Genomic DNA, 11,987 nt, shown 5'->3' with positions numbered 1-11,987 from the left:
TTTGCACTTCAACATTTTTTTGCTTAGTTTTTTTATTTTCACGACAACGCTGAACACGCTCGCGTCGAAGGATATTCGCCCGTTTATTTTTCTCACTCATTTTTTCACTGTAATTACGAAGGGTGAATATTGTTCATTACGCTGGATGTTATATCACGCATCACGGTTATAAAAAACGAATTCTCTCCGTTGTGAGACATCTAGTGGCATTAACGATATGCTTGTATGAGCGGGAGATTCAAATATTGAAGAATCTATGGGAGTGATTCCTGCGCCTCATGACTTTGGGAAATATCTCCATTCCCTACTAAGGAAAATGGAATTTCCATGATACCATTGTGAAAAAAGGGGTTTTCAAAGACCAGCCGGACTCCGGCAAGCCAGGTACAGCCCGTATCCAGACCGGATCAAGTATGCCTGACATCAGGCTGCCTTATTTCTGTACCCCAAGGCCCTTATGTGACATCAATTCTGCCTTGCAAATTTTCTAGTCGGGAATTCTTGTGCCCCAAGTGTTGTGTCAAGCATAGTACCATCTTTTGTGCAAATTTTCAACACCCTCTTTGTGGGAAGATTCAACCGATACAGTGTCAGGTGAATTATTAAAAATGCATCCTTACGAGCTTCGTTCCTACATCGCCCTTGAGGAGAACCTTTATGTACCGAGACTCTGGTGTCCTCGTTATTCTCGGAGATACGTGATGGCTGTGATCGAGAGAACGATTCGTCGTTTCTTGGAAAGTGAAGAAATTCGAGGACCTTTTCCAGCTGTGACTTGAATCCTGTAGCATTTCTCTGGATTACTGGTGAAATGTATGGATTCCTCCTAGTTGAGGATTATCAAGGACGGTACTCGAGGTTGATGTCAACTCGAATGGATCGATATTCCCCTGCTGACAATTTCATTAAGGATGGTGGACCTCAAGAGAATCATGGAGACGGAGAAGAGAATGCTCGAATGAATCAGGATGATTCAGGGGTTGATCTCAACGAAAATGATCCCATGCAGGAAGATCCAGAGGAGAATAACGCTCAATGTGAGATATCCATGGAGCAAGATGCTGCTGAGGGTAGAGATGCCACTGACAGCAGTACCCAAGGTGATCGGGATGGTTCTGATGTGGTCGAAGAGTCAGATACAAGACGTTCTTCCATATCTTCTCCAGTAAGTATTTTTTATTTGAATGCTGTGATTTTCTTCGTTTTTTGTTATAACAATGATGAATTGTTTTTCTAACTAAACTTGTAAAATGCTCATCGAAGTTTCAAACTAATATTCAAATCAAATTTTGTATGAAAATTTCAAGTAACTCCTCCACTTTATCATCATGTTAATAAAAATCGTCTCTTAGCCCGGTTAGAGTGAAGAAAACATTTTTTCGATCCAATTCTTTTTATCGTGCACTGAGAAAAATATAAATTACGAATCGAACGGAAACAAATACCTCCCCTCTTTTTTTCGAAATTATTATTATTATTATTACTATGATCTACATTATTATATTACCCTCTCTTCTTCATTTTCAGATTGATGACTACCTGCAAATGAGACCTCGTTTTCTTCCCCGAAAACTGGGCGTCTCAACTGAGCAGGTCTCAACTAGAGGCTGTTTTGAACGAGGCGATTATTGATTTAATTGTCGACAACCGGACGACGGTGATCGATTTGGAGCCTCAAGGATGGATCATAAAGCTGCAGGACAACTATTGGTTCTTCACCAGGAGCCATTTGGAGCACCTTGCCGGGATCACCGTGAACCAATTATGTCGAGCGCGACTCGCCAGGGAAGCTAGAGCAAGAGAGGCTGCCATTCAGGAGATGGAGGTAGAGCAGGAGCAGGACCAACCTACTGACAAGGGTATGGAGATTGAGGGAGAAGATGCTGGTGACGTGGCGGACAGGATGAGGGATGAGCAAGAAGGGGCCGATATTTATGAACATATAGCAGCGTGCGTTGCAATGGGAGTCGGAGAATAGTGTGTGTTTGTATTTTTTTTATAAGGGGGAAAAATGCATTTACTCACACGCTAGTGTTTGGAAATTCCCACAGAGTAGTGCCGGATTCGGTCTGGTCTGGATGGTGGCAACCACGAGCTGCGAAGGTTGGTGAGACATGGCTGGTTTAGCTCGGTGAATGTGCAACCAATACGGACTAAAAACATACCCCTATTACCTGCATCCTATTTCCCCGTGGAACTGCCGCTAGGCATTACAGAACGAGGGGAAGATTTAGCCGTAGCTCTTCCTTCGGCCGATCGAAATCAGCGCTTCCTTCATCTCATCGCTTCCTCTTCCTCTTATCTCTGTTTCTTTCTTGTTCTGCTTTGCGTAAGTCCTTTAGGACTTCCGCTGCAAAGGCGCTGGTTGCCTCTCAGGCTGCCTCTGATGAAAACATTGCTTCCACCCGGTTATCAGGCTGAATCCTCTCTCCGAGTGCAGTCTCGAGTGTGCTGAGGGGCACGTTGAACCGCGGACACACGAAGAACGCATGCTCCGCATTTTCGGAGACTCCTGTGCAGGCCGGGCACTCCGGCGATTCCTCATATTTGAATGCATATTTGAATGCATTTTGAATGCAGCGTGATGATTTCAATCTTCTGTCGGCTCGTAATCAGCACAGCCTCCGTCTTATGTTCTGCCAATATCAATCCCACTGAGTCCATCCATTGACGAATTCTGTCATATGCAGTATCAAAGATATAATTGATCTCCAGGCGTTTTGCTACGATTACCTGAGCTACATCGTCTGCAAACGCGACGAGTGTAGCCTCCTTGGGTAACGTTAACTTCACAAGACTCTCGTACATAACGCTGCATAAGAGAGGGCCAAGCACTGAACCTTGGGGAATACCACCAGTGACTTTGTACTCTTTTGGGCCGGTGTCTGTATCGTAATTCAGGACTCTGTCGGTGAAGTAGCTTTGCACCATCCTCTGCAGATATCCTGGCACCTTCAGATTTGAGAGGGCCTCCATGATGCAGTCCCATCTGGCGGAGTTGAAGGCATTTTTTATGTCCAACGTTACTACCAGACAGTACTGCTTCACGCCCCATTTCCACCTCGCGCCAGAGATTGCATCCCGTGCAATGGAGACGACTAGGTTGTAAGGAAGTCTGGGGAAATTGGTTAGGGACATCACGGTCCAGAGAACGTCAGGAACAAAAATAATGCGTGAGTACGTAAAGAGATCCTTCGAGTCACGAGTTAGGGATTTTGGTTAGCGAGTAATCAGAGATTTCCTTTTTTCAGCATTTTTGGGGTAAAGAGATGCGACGAGAGTCGAGGTTAGGGTTTGTAGAGTAATCAACGCGTCGAGATGAATATCGAATGTGGGGACCGAAGGGAATCCGTGTTTTGGGCTGAATTTACCGAGCTACGCGAATTTTCCTGAGGAATTATCCCTCCGTTTTAATTTCCGGGGATATGTTGAGGAGTAGTTGCAAGGCTACCGCTCGGTTAACGGATCGTAGAGGGTAAAAGAGTTACGTTTCAGGGTTTGGGTGGAAGGTCTAGGGGGCTATTATAGCCCTAGTAACCCCTAGGATTGTCATGGCTCCTTATTTTATAGTGAAATTTCGAGAAGTTAGGAGTTGATTGGAGTTTCTTTCAATATTGAGTTTCTTTCGCTTATTTTTACCTCTGCGATCCTCGAGATTAAGACCCCGGGGATGTAATCACATTACGGGAGTATTTACTAGGGCTAATAACCGCCGTATACTGACAAAAAGCGTTCAAAATGAATTGTCATTAGAGTTGAAGTAATTTGGGGAGTTGAGTTTGCACCAAATGTCGCGCGCTCGAGGACGAGGCGCAAAGAATGATGGGAATGCCACAGCGCCACTGGGCCTGTCGAGAACCACGCGGAACGAGAGTGATCCGCCATTATATGTGTGTGCGCGTCACTGGCAAGTACGGACGAGAGAAAAATAGTTATTCACGCGCTTTGGGAGCAGTTTTCCGAGTTTTGTGGGCCATCACGGATAGCCAGACATCCTGGAAGTTAAGATTGAGGGATTTTTGAGAAGGATACAGGCGACGAGAGCCTACCAACGAGTTTTTCGGGGTGGACGCCGAGTCGTCCAACAACACGTGGCGTATCGGCCACAGGTGAGTTTGCACTCGAGTCTTTGGTGATGGGTTTTTCGGGTGTTTATGCGTGTTTTTCCTCATCTCGAGTCGTCGCGAGTGAATAAATTGATGATGCCGTGTTTACAGTAGAAGTTTTGCCGTTTCTCTTGAGTGAGAACGGAGTTTAATGGCGTTATTTCCTTCTTTAATGTGATGCCACGTGGTGGCATAGAATAACGTGTGGGTTTTCGAATACTCGGCAACGCGGGAAGTATTCGGTTAATTTTCCGGTCTCGACGGTATAAGAGCCGTTCATTTTCGGTAGAGTTGCCTTGTTCTGCGTGCGCTGTGATCCCGAGAGGTCCTCCACGAGCATTTCGGTCTTTCGGGACGATTTTGTGTGGCTTTTATGCCAAAGATGCCTCGCCATCATGGCAGGAGCTTCTTTTTCGCTGCTATCATTCGAGAGTTTTAGGTCTTCTTTCTTTTTTTTGTGGCATTAGCCGAGATATGAGGGGTTAGGTTTGTTAGGCGTGCAAAATGCCGGATCAAGTTCGGAGAATTTAATTTTTATGCCGGTAAATACGGGTTTACTCGGAGAAATCTCGTTGATGAAGATGCGGACATTCCGAGACTGCGTTTTAGGTCTGATAATAGCGAATAAAAATTAATTCGAGCGTGACGATCAGGCATTGAGGGAATTATAGGATCTTCTGTCAGTTTGAGGAGTTTTTTTTGAGTAGGTTGCATTTTTCTTTTATGAATCTCTCTACGTACGATTGAGTGCAAAATTAATTATTATGAATTAATAATTTTTTTGATTATTTTTGAGAAAGTTATTCCTTTGTTGGTCAGTCTAGGATCTTTTTTTTTTAATGATGAGATTATTATTTTCCGACTACGCGGAATTAAATTTCGAGCTTAGAACTAGTGTTCCGAATATTAGTTTTTTTTGGCGAATATTTTTATAGAATATTATTTTTGGATATTTTTTTTTCGGATTATTGTATAGTTGTTTTCGAATGTTAATTTTGGGATTGTACCTTTTCCTATTTAAAAAGAATACACGGAACGTACATTTCAGCAAACAATTTAAAGTTTTTGGGTCAGTTTATTTTTAATTAAGGAGCCCAATGAACCGTTTTCCATCCAACATCTGCACCCTCTCTCCACAACCAACCCCCTAGCAGCGCGGACATTTAAGGTCTTCCCTTGGAATATTATTAGGTCAAGTTTTAAGAATTACGTTTTGGGTTTTGTTTTTTTTTGTCGAGGTTCCGCTTCGAAGATTGTTCGGTTTGTCGTTCTTCAGCGTCAAAGGATGGCTGGCCCCCCTCAGTTTTAGTTTGTTTTATTTAATCCAAGGAAAATGGGTAACTTAACGTGGTTTTCCAGCCCCAGATGGAAAATTCCGTTACAATGTTGATGGCATCAAGCGTGGAACTGCCTCTACGAAAACCGTATTGGTTATCAGACAATTGCGGTTCGACCACTTCCTAGATCCTCTGGTGGAGAATGCGCTCCAGAATTTTTGCGGCTGTGTCCAGCATGCAGAGTGGACGGTAGGAGGAGGGTTCGTTCGGTGGCTTCTTGCATTTAGGAAGGAGCACCAGTCTCTGCTGTTTTCACTTAGTTGGGAAAATTCCCTCTTGAAGACACGCATTATAGACACCCCAGAAAACTCCTGGCGCTGCGTTGATTGCCACTTTCAGGGCAACGTTCGGGATTCCATCCATTCCTGATGCCTTGGTGTTCCCGAATCTGTCATATCCAGCAGCTGATCGAGTGTCACAGGTGGGATCGCCTCTGAATCGCACTTTTCAGTGAGGAAGTGGAGCTGCGGTTGTTGTGGGAGCAGCACCGCTACGATCTTCTTCAAAAGCTCAGGGCACGTAGGCGATGGCATCGGCTGGCTTCTCAGCCGGTGCATGACCACCCCGTAAGGTCACCACCACGGCTCCGCTTCGACTTCGTGAAGAAGCTCATTCCAGTACTGTTGCTTGTTTTCCTTGATCGCCTTATTGAGTGCCCGACGTGCTTCTTTATACCTGATCTCCAGTTCTTCTGAGTTTGGCTTCCTGCGGCCTTGTTGTACCTGCCTCCTCGCTCGAATGCAGGCCTTTCGTAGGGTCGCGATGATGTTGTTCCACCAGTACACCGATGGATGCTTGCTTGCACTACGCTTCCGTGGCATAGTTGCATCACAGGCTTCGGTGATTCTACGCATAACTTCCCACATTTTCTCCGTGGCATTGTTTCCTTGAATCTGACGATCGTCTAATGTTTCACGGAATAAGCAATTCAACTTCCGTCAAAGCGTTCGACTTCCAGACAACCGCGTTGGTGTTGTTGGCTGCTGATCCAGTTTTTCGAATGGTGGATACTTCCCAGAAAATTTCATAGTGGTCACTAGCGGTGTAGATATCCATCACCTTCCAGTGGCATCTTCCCCTAGCGAGACTGCTGCTTACGAAGGTGAGGTCCACGATTGAACTAGTCCCTCCTCTTTTGAAAGTTGGTTCTTCGCCACTGTTCAGCAGTACCACGTCCAAGGAAGACATGGCTTCCAGTAGTGTTTGACCCCTCCTGTGTGTCTCCTTGCTGCCCCAGTCGACTGCCCAGGCGTTGAAGTCCCCAGCGATTGCTATGGGGAAGTGCTGCTCCGCGTCCTCGGTCAATCGATCCACGAAGTCTGCAAACTCATCGATGGATAGGCTAGGTGGAGCATAGCAGCTGTAGAAGTGGATTCTACGCAGCTTAGCTCTCAGAAAACCGCTCTGCGCTGTATTGACGCCATTCTGGAAGGGGTATTTACCGCAGGACCAAATAACAGCCTTGGCGGTGATATCCGTCTCCCATGGCTGATCATGAAGATGTTTGTATGGCTCCGAAATCATTATGAGATCGTGCTTGTGAGCACAGTTGTCCATGGAACGGTTCGCGACGCAGAGGGCGCATTTGGCGTCTTTGTCGCATTTTGCGACCAGATGATCGTCCTCACCATATTTGATACAGTTTTTAGAGCGGTCGACTGCGCTTTTGCACTTATTGGCGAGATGCCCGAAGTCCCAGCACTTGAAACAATTCAGGGGTCCTCTTTTCTGACCCGGCAATTAACCCACCCGATCTTTATCTAGCCGTGTTTGCCGACAATTTTCTTCGGCGTCACCTTTGGGAGTCTTATCCAGGCGGTCTGGATACCTCCATATGCCTTTCGTAGCGATTTGATCGCATTGAGGGGAATTACGGGACCTTCTCCAGCGGCCGTCTTCAACACATCGAGTATTTCTTCCTTCGTTGTCGTCTCCTCGAGGTCTTTGATCTCGAGATCTTCCTCGGGTATTTTACTCAGGACATCCGCCTCCTCTCCGAGGAGTTCAATGATGGCGTCCTGCAGAGCGGGGACTTTCTCGGGGTGCTCCTTCGAGAGAATAATAAGCATATCTCCTGTGGCTGTCTTCTGGAACTTCTCCACGTATTGTTTGGACTCCAGGGCAGTCACGTCCTGCTTCATTCGTTTAAGAATGTCGGAGTATGTCCTTTGTCCTTTGGGCGAATGATGAGTGCATCAGGTCTTGCCGCTCGTTTCCTCTGCTTTGAAGACTGCTCTGTAAGCTGCTTCTTGTTCTTCTTCTTACCTTTGGCTTCCTGCCACTCTGACCTCTTAGGAAGCTGCGGTTCCGCAGTGGGCGGCGGTGGTGCTACCTGCTCCTTTCGTTTCTTCGTGACTTTAGACTCCGCTTTCGGAGAGGTGCGCTTACGCCGCCTCCCCGTGACTGTTTCCCGGGAATTTGGCGTTAGCTGTTCCAGTTCTTCCGTCTCGGTGTCCTTCGCAGTTAGTTCGGAAAAAGTCCGAGTGTGGGACGACGTTACTGGTATCAGCACTACGACCGGAGTAAAGCGATGGTGGGGGCTTTTTTGCCTTCGCTTAGCCATTTCTGTCTCCTTCAGGCTTTTAAAAGCAGTTGCAATGGCCGCCAACTTAATTTTAATCTCCTTATGGACGTTTGGCTTCGGGTTAGCAAAGTTGTACAGGGCGTTGATCAGCTGGTCAAGCCGATTCCATGCCCGCGTCCTCATCATCTCCGCAGTTGCATCAAGTGCTGCTTGTTGGGCATGCTGCCCGCTCATTCCTCCTCGATCTTCACATGTTTATGTTTTATAATTTTGTTCCATTCTATTCCCACGAGTACCTAGAGAAGTATAACAGTCCACTCCTAACGGAGCCCCGGATGTTGGAGTAAGGCCACTTAATACACCTGGGGTGGGACCTGGTGTGCCTGGGACCACCGTTCACGACGCCAACTACCCCTGGCGCCTTCCAGAACTTAGCACGGTAAACATCTTGACATTAGTGGCAGGGTGCTGTAGGGAGCCCACCCTACACGCCTCTTTTGGAGTTGGGCTTCTCTCCCAAGATGTCTCAAAGAGGACAGACTTCGCCTAGAACTGCTTCTTAGTTTGGGTACATCCCTTAAGCCCCTCCACCATCGACGAGGTGCTGCAGTTCCTAGGAGGGGATAGTGTGTGTGTGTGTTTTTTTTATAGAGGTTTAGGAAAATCTTCAAAAGATTCTGGTAAAGTGATGTTACAAACCAGATCTGGAATTCTTACCCATTAAAAACCCTTTTTTCCTCTTTTCACCTCTTATCATCTGTTCCCATTTCCCTCGCGGCACCACCGCTAAGTATTATTTCACGAGGGAGGTCTCAACTATTTGCTTTGCCTCATTTTCACCTAATGTACGTCCCTCGACCTTACTAAGATATTGTGTGTGTGTGTGTGTGTGTGTGTGTGTGTGTGTGTGTGTGTGTGGGACCGTGTGTAAAAATTCAAAAAATGTATTTTGCTGACTTTTGTAAAAAAATTGAAAAAATATAAAAAATTGCAATTTTTATTAATCAATTACATCTTTTCAATTGAAGATTTCATTAATTCAAAGTTTTGTGCATTGATCTTCCAATTAATCAATTAAACAATTAATTTATTAATTGAGTTATTAATTAATTCATTCATTGATTAATAACTCAATTATTTAATTAATCAATTACGCAATTAATTAATTATTCAATGAGTTGATTGATTAATTGATCCATGACTTATAGCCGCAATCCCTCACTCATCAGACTGGTTCATCAATTCCCCGTTAATGAACGAATGAAATCATTATTTAATTAATCAATTAGCCCTTACCCGCTAATTAGTTAATCAAGCACCCACCACCCACTCGCGGGGGGCCTTTGGACACTTGCTCAAATACCCCTGGGTCAGAACCGGCGGTCCAGATCGTGGACCAGGATCGGCCTATTACCTCTACTTAGGGTATTCGTTTTTCCACAATTTGACAGGCTGCAGAAAACCGCACGAATCGTATTTGGTAACAATGAACCATGACGTTTCGGTTTATTGGTATCTTTTGCAGTCACTGAATCGAAATTAATGACGGGCAAGCCGCTGTGATGTGTACTCAATTCCATCTTTATGACAACTGAATGAAAAACCTATAATCTGACGGTTGTATAGCAAAATCAGTCAGCTCTGCTTCGGACATGATTATATGCAAATCTCGGGCTAACAAAAAAGGGAGAGGGTTATTGAATGAAATCATCAACAAGCTTCCCGTTGCATTGCATCTGCCAGGCTACCAGTATTGTGGGCCCGGCACGAAATTGGCAAAAAGATTAGCTCGAGGAGATGGGATTAATCCTCTCGATTCTGCTTGTAAGACACATGACGTTGCATACTCTAAAAATCGTGAAAATATTGCAGCTCGATAGGAAGTTGATAAAGTACTTGCAGAAGGAACTCGCGGAGAATAAAAAACAATGAAACTATGGAATTTATCGAGCTTGGTAAAGGCGTACATCTGAAACCATATAAGAAGGGAATGGGCTTGTACTTGAAGCCAAAAAACTATTAACGATGCTACAACGCAGGGCTCTGACTGATGGAGATCTCAGAAAGTATGCAAAACTCATGAAAATTCCGCATTTCCGCGGAGTTTTCATGCGCAATGGTCTACCTAAAAATGGCCCATTCACTAATGAATCAGCCATCATCAATTTGGATGACAAGCAGGGACTTGGGACCCATTCCATTGCCTATAAGAAAAAAGGGAACGATGTCACCTATTTCGACAACTGTGGGATCCTACAACCTCCCACAGGACTCTTTACATACCTTGGAGTTGGTAGCATAAAATATAATAATGAACGTTTTCAACACTGGAATACATTTAATTGTGGACATTTATGTTTGGCGTTTCTCAACGGACGCTTATATAAGACCAGGCGCTGAAGATTTTTGATTAATTGGTGTTCAGAAATCATGAGTGATTCATTTACGTTGACAGTCTCAGGAGCATCATCAGTGTGGGAGGTGTAATATTTTTCCCCAATTGAACTTACTCCTGAGAAAAATTATGGTCTTGGCCTCGTGGAATTTTTACCATTTAATTCCATTCCAAACATTGATACGAGCAATAACAAGTTACGTACAGGAGACACGATCATTGCCATTCCGACGGGAAGTTACGAGATCAACGATATTTTAAAATTCATCGTGAAAAATGTGGAACAAAACAATGTAACTGTTGAAATAAGAGGTGGATTTAGATTCAAGGTTGAAATAATTCTTAAGATGTTATGGGTTTTATATAGAATCGATAAGTATTATATTTTCCATTCAAACATTACATCGCAACCAATGACGCAACGCGATCTTAATAGTCTGACCGCATGGTCTCCTGCTTATACTCGACTGACTTGTATTCTACTCATCAGTTCGCCCGGTATTGTTCCACCGATGGCGCCCCAATCTCGTTCCCTCGCATTGAGTTAAATTTACTATTTTAACACGCCTCCTTAAATTTAACTTTCTCTTAAGTTTACTTTTTTTAGTTTGTTTTTATCTGTTCTTCTATTCAATTCTTTGTTCGTTCATTTATTCTAAAATAGTTTTAAATTTTCTCTAAATTTTTCAAACTTAATTCTTCCCAATGATTTAGTAAGAATGTCGGCTGTATTTTCCTCTGATTCTATTTTAATTACATTAATTACTCCTTTCATGTAGTTCTCATTTACATAGTGATAATGTGTTCCTATGTACTTAGAATTTTTCGTTAAGTTACCAAATTTACTTATGCTTATCGCACCAAAGTTATCCTCGTAGATTTTAATTGGATCTTTCATTTCGATTCCAAGCTCCTTCAATAACTCTCAGTAGCCAAACAGAGCCGATCCTGGATATTACTTCGGAATCGGGCCGTTAGATGGCGCGGTGGTCACGACGGGTCAGATGGGGAGTCTGATCATGTCTCTTGCAGCGGGTGGCGGATGGGTGGGGGGGGGATATCTCATGGTTACGTCATATGGCGGGTATCCAACACTTCTTGAAGCAGTGTCGACTGCAAAATAATCTCGCTGGGCCGAGATGAGGCATCGGGTAAGGCTGTGATCTCACGGCGGATATTCGATGGTTGCGTCTTACGGTGGGTGTCAAGGTCGCGCATTTAATCACGTACGTGTTATCTAAACAAGAGCGCTCTCGCTGGGCGTCGAGGCAATGGAACGAAGAATGGTTTTGAGGAAATTATTATAAGATTTAATGTAGATATTCAATGAAACTATGTCAAAATATGAAAAAATCTTCGTGAAGCTCTGGAAAAGAAATCGGAGGGAAATACCTGTTGAGATATTTACAGGTGAATATGATTGAGTATGTACTAGATTTATTGTTCCAGAGTTGGAAAAAAATTAAAACATTCCTGGAAAATCTCGTAACGTATCTTTCAAGAGTTGACAAAAAATAAAATTAAAACATTCATAGAAAATCTCATATAAGTATTAATCTAACGAAAAGATAATTTTAAAAAAATGATTCAATCGTGAGGCCGAAAGTCGTAGTACGTTCATTCAT

This window comes from Diachasma alloeum, unplaced genomic scaffold (assembly GCF_001412515.2).
Source record: "Diachasma alloeum isolate Michigan unplaced genomic scaffold, Dall2.0 Dall_scaffold_01002, whole genome shotgun sequence".
NCBI lineage: Eukaryota > Metazoa > Arthropoda > Insecta > Hymenoptera > Braconidae > Diachasma > Diachasma alloeum.
This window is presented reverse-complemented; position numbering follows the sequence as displayed.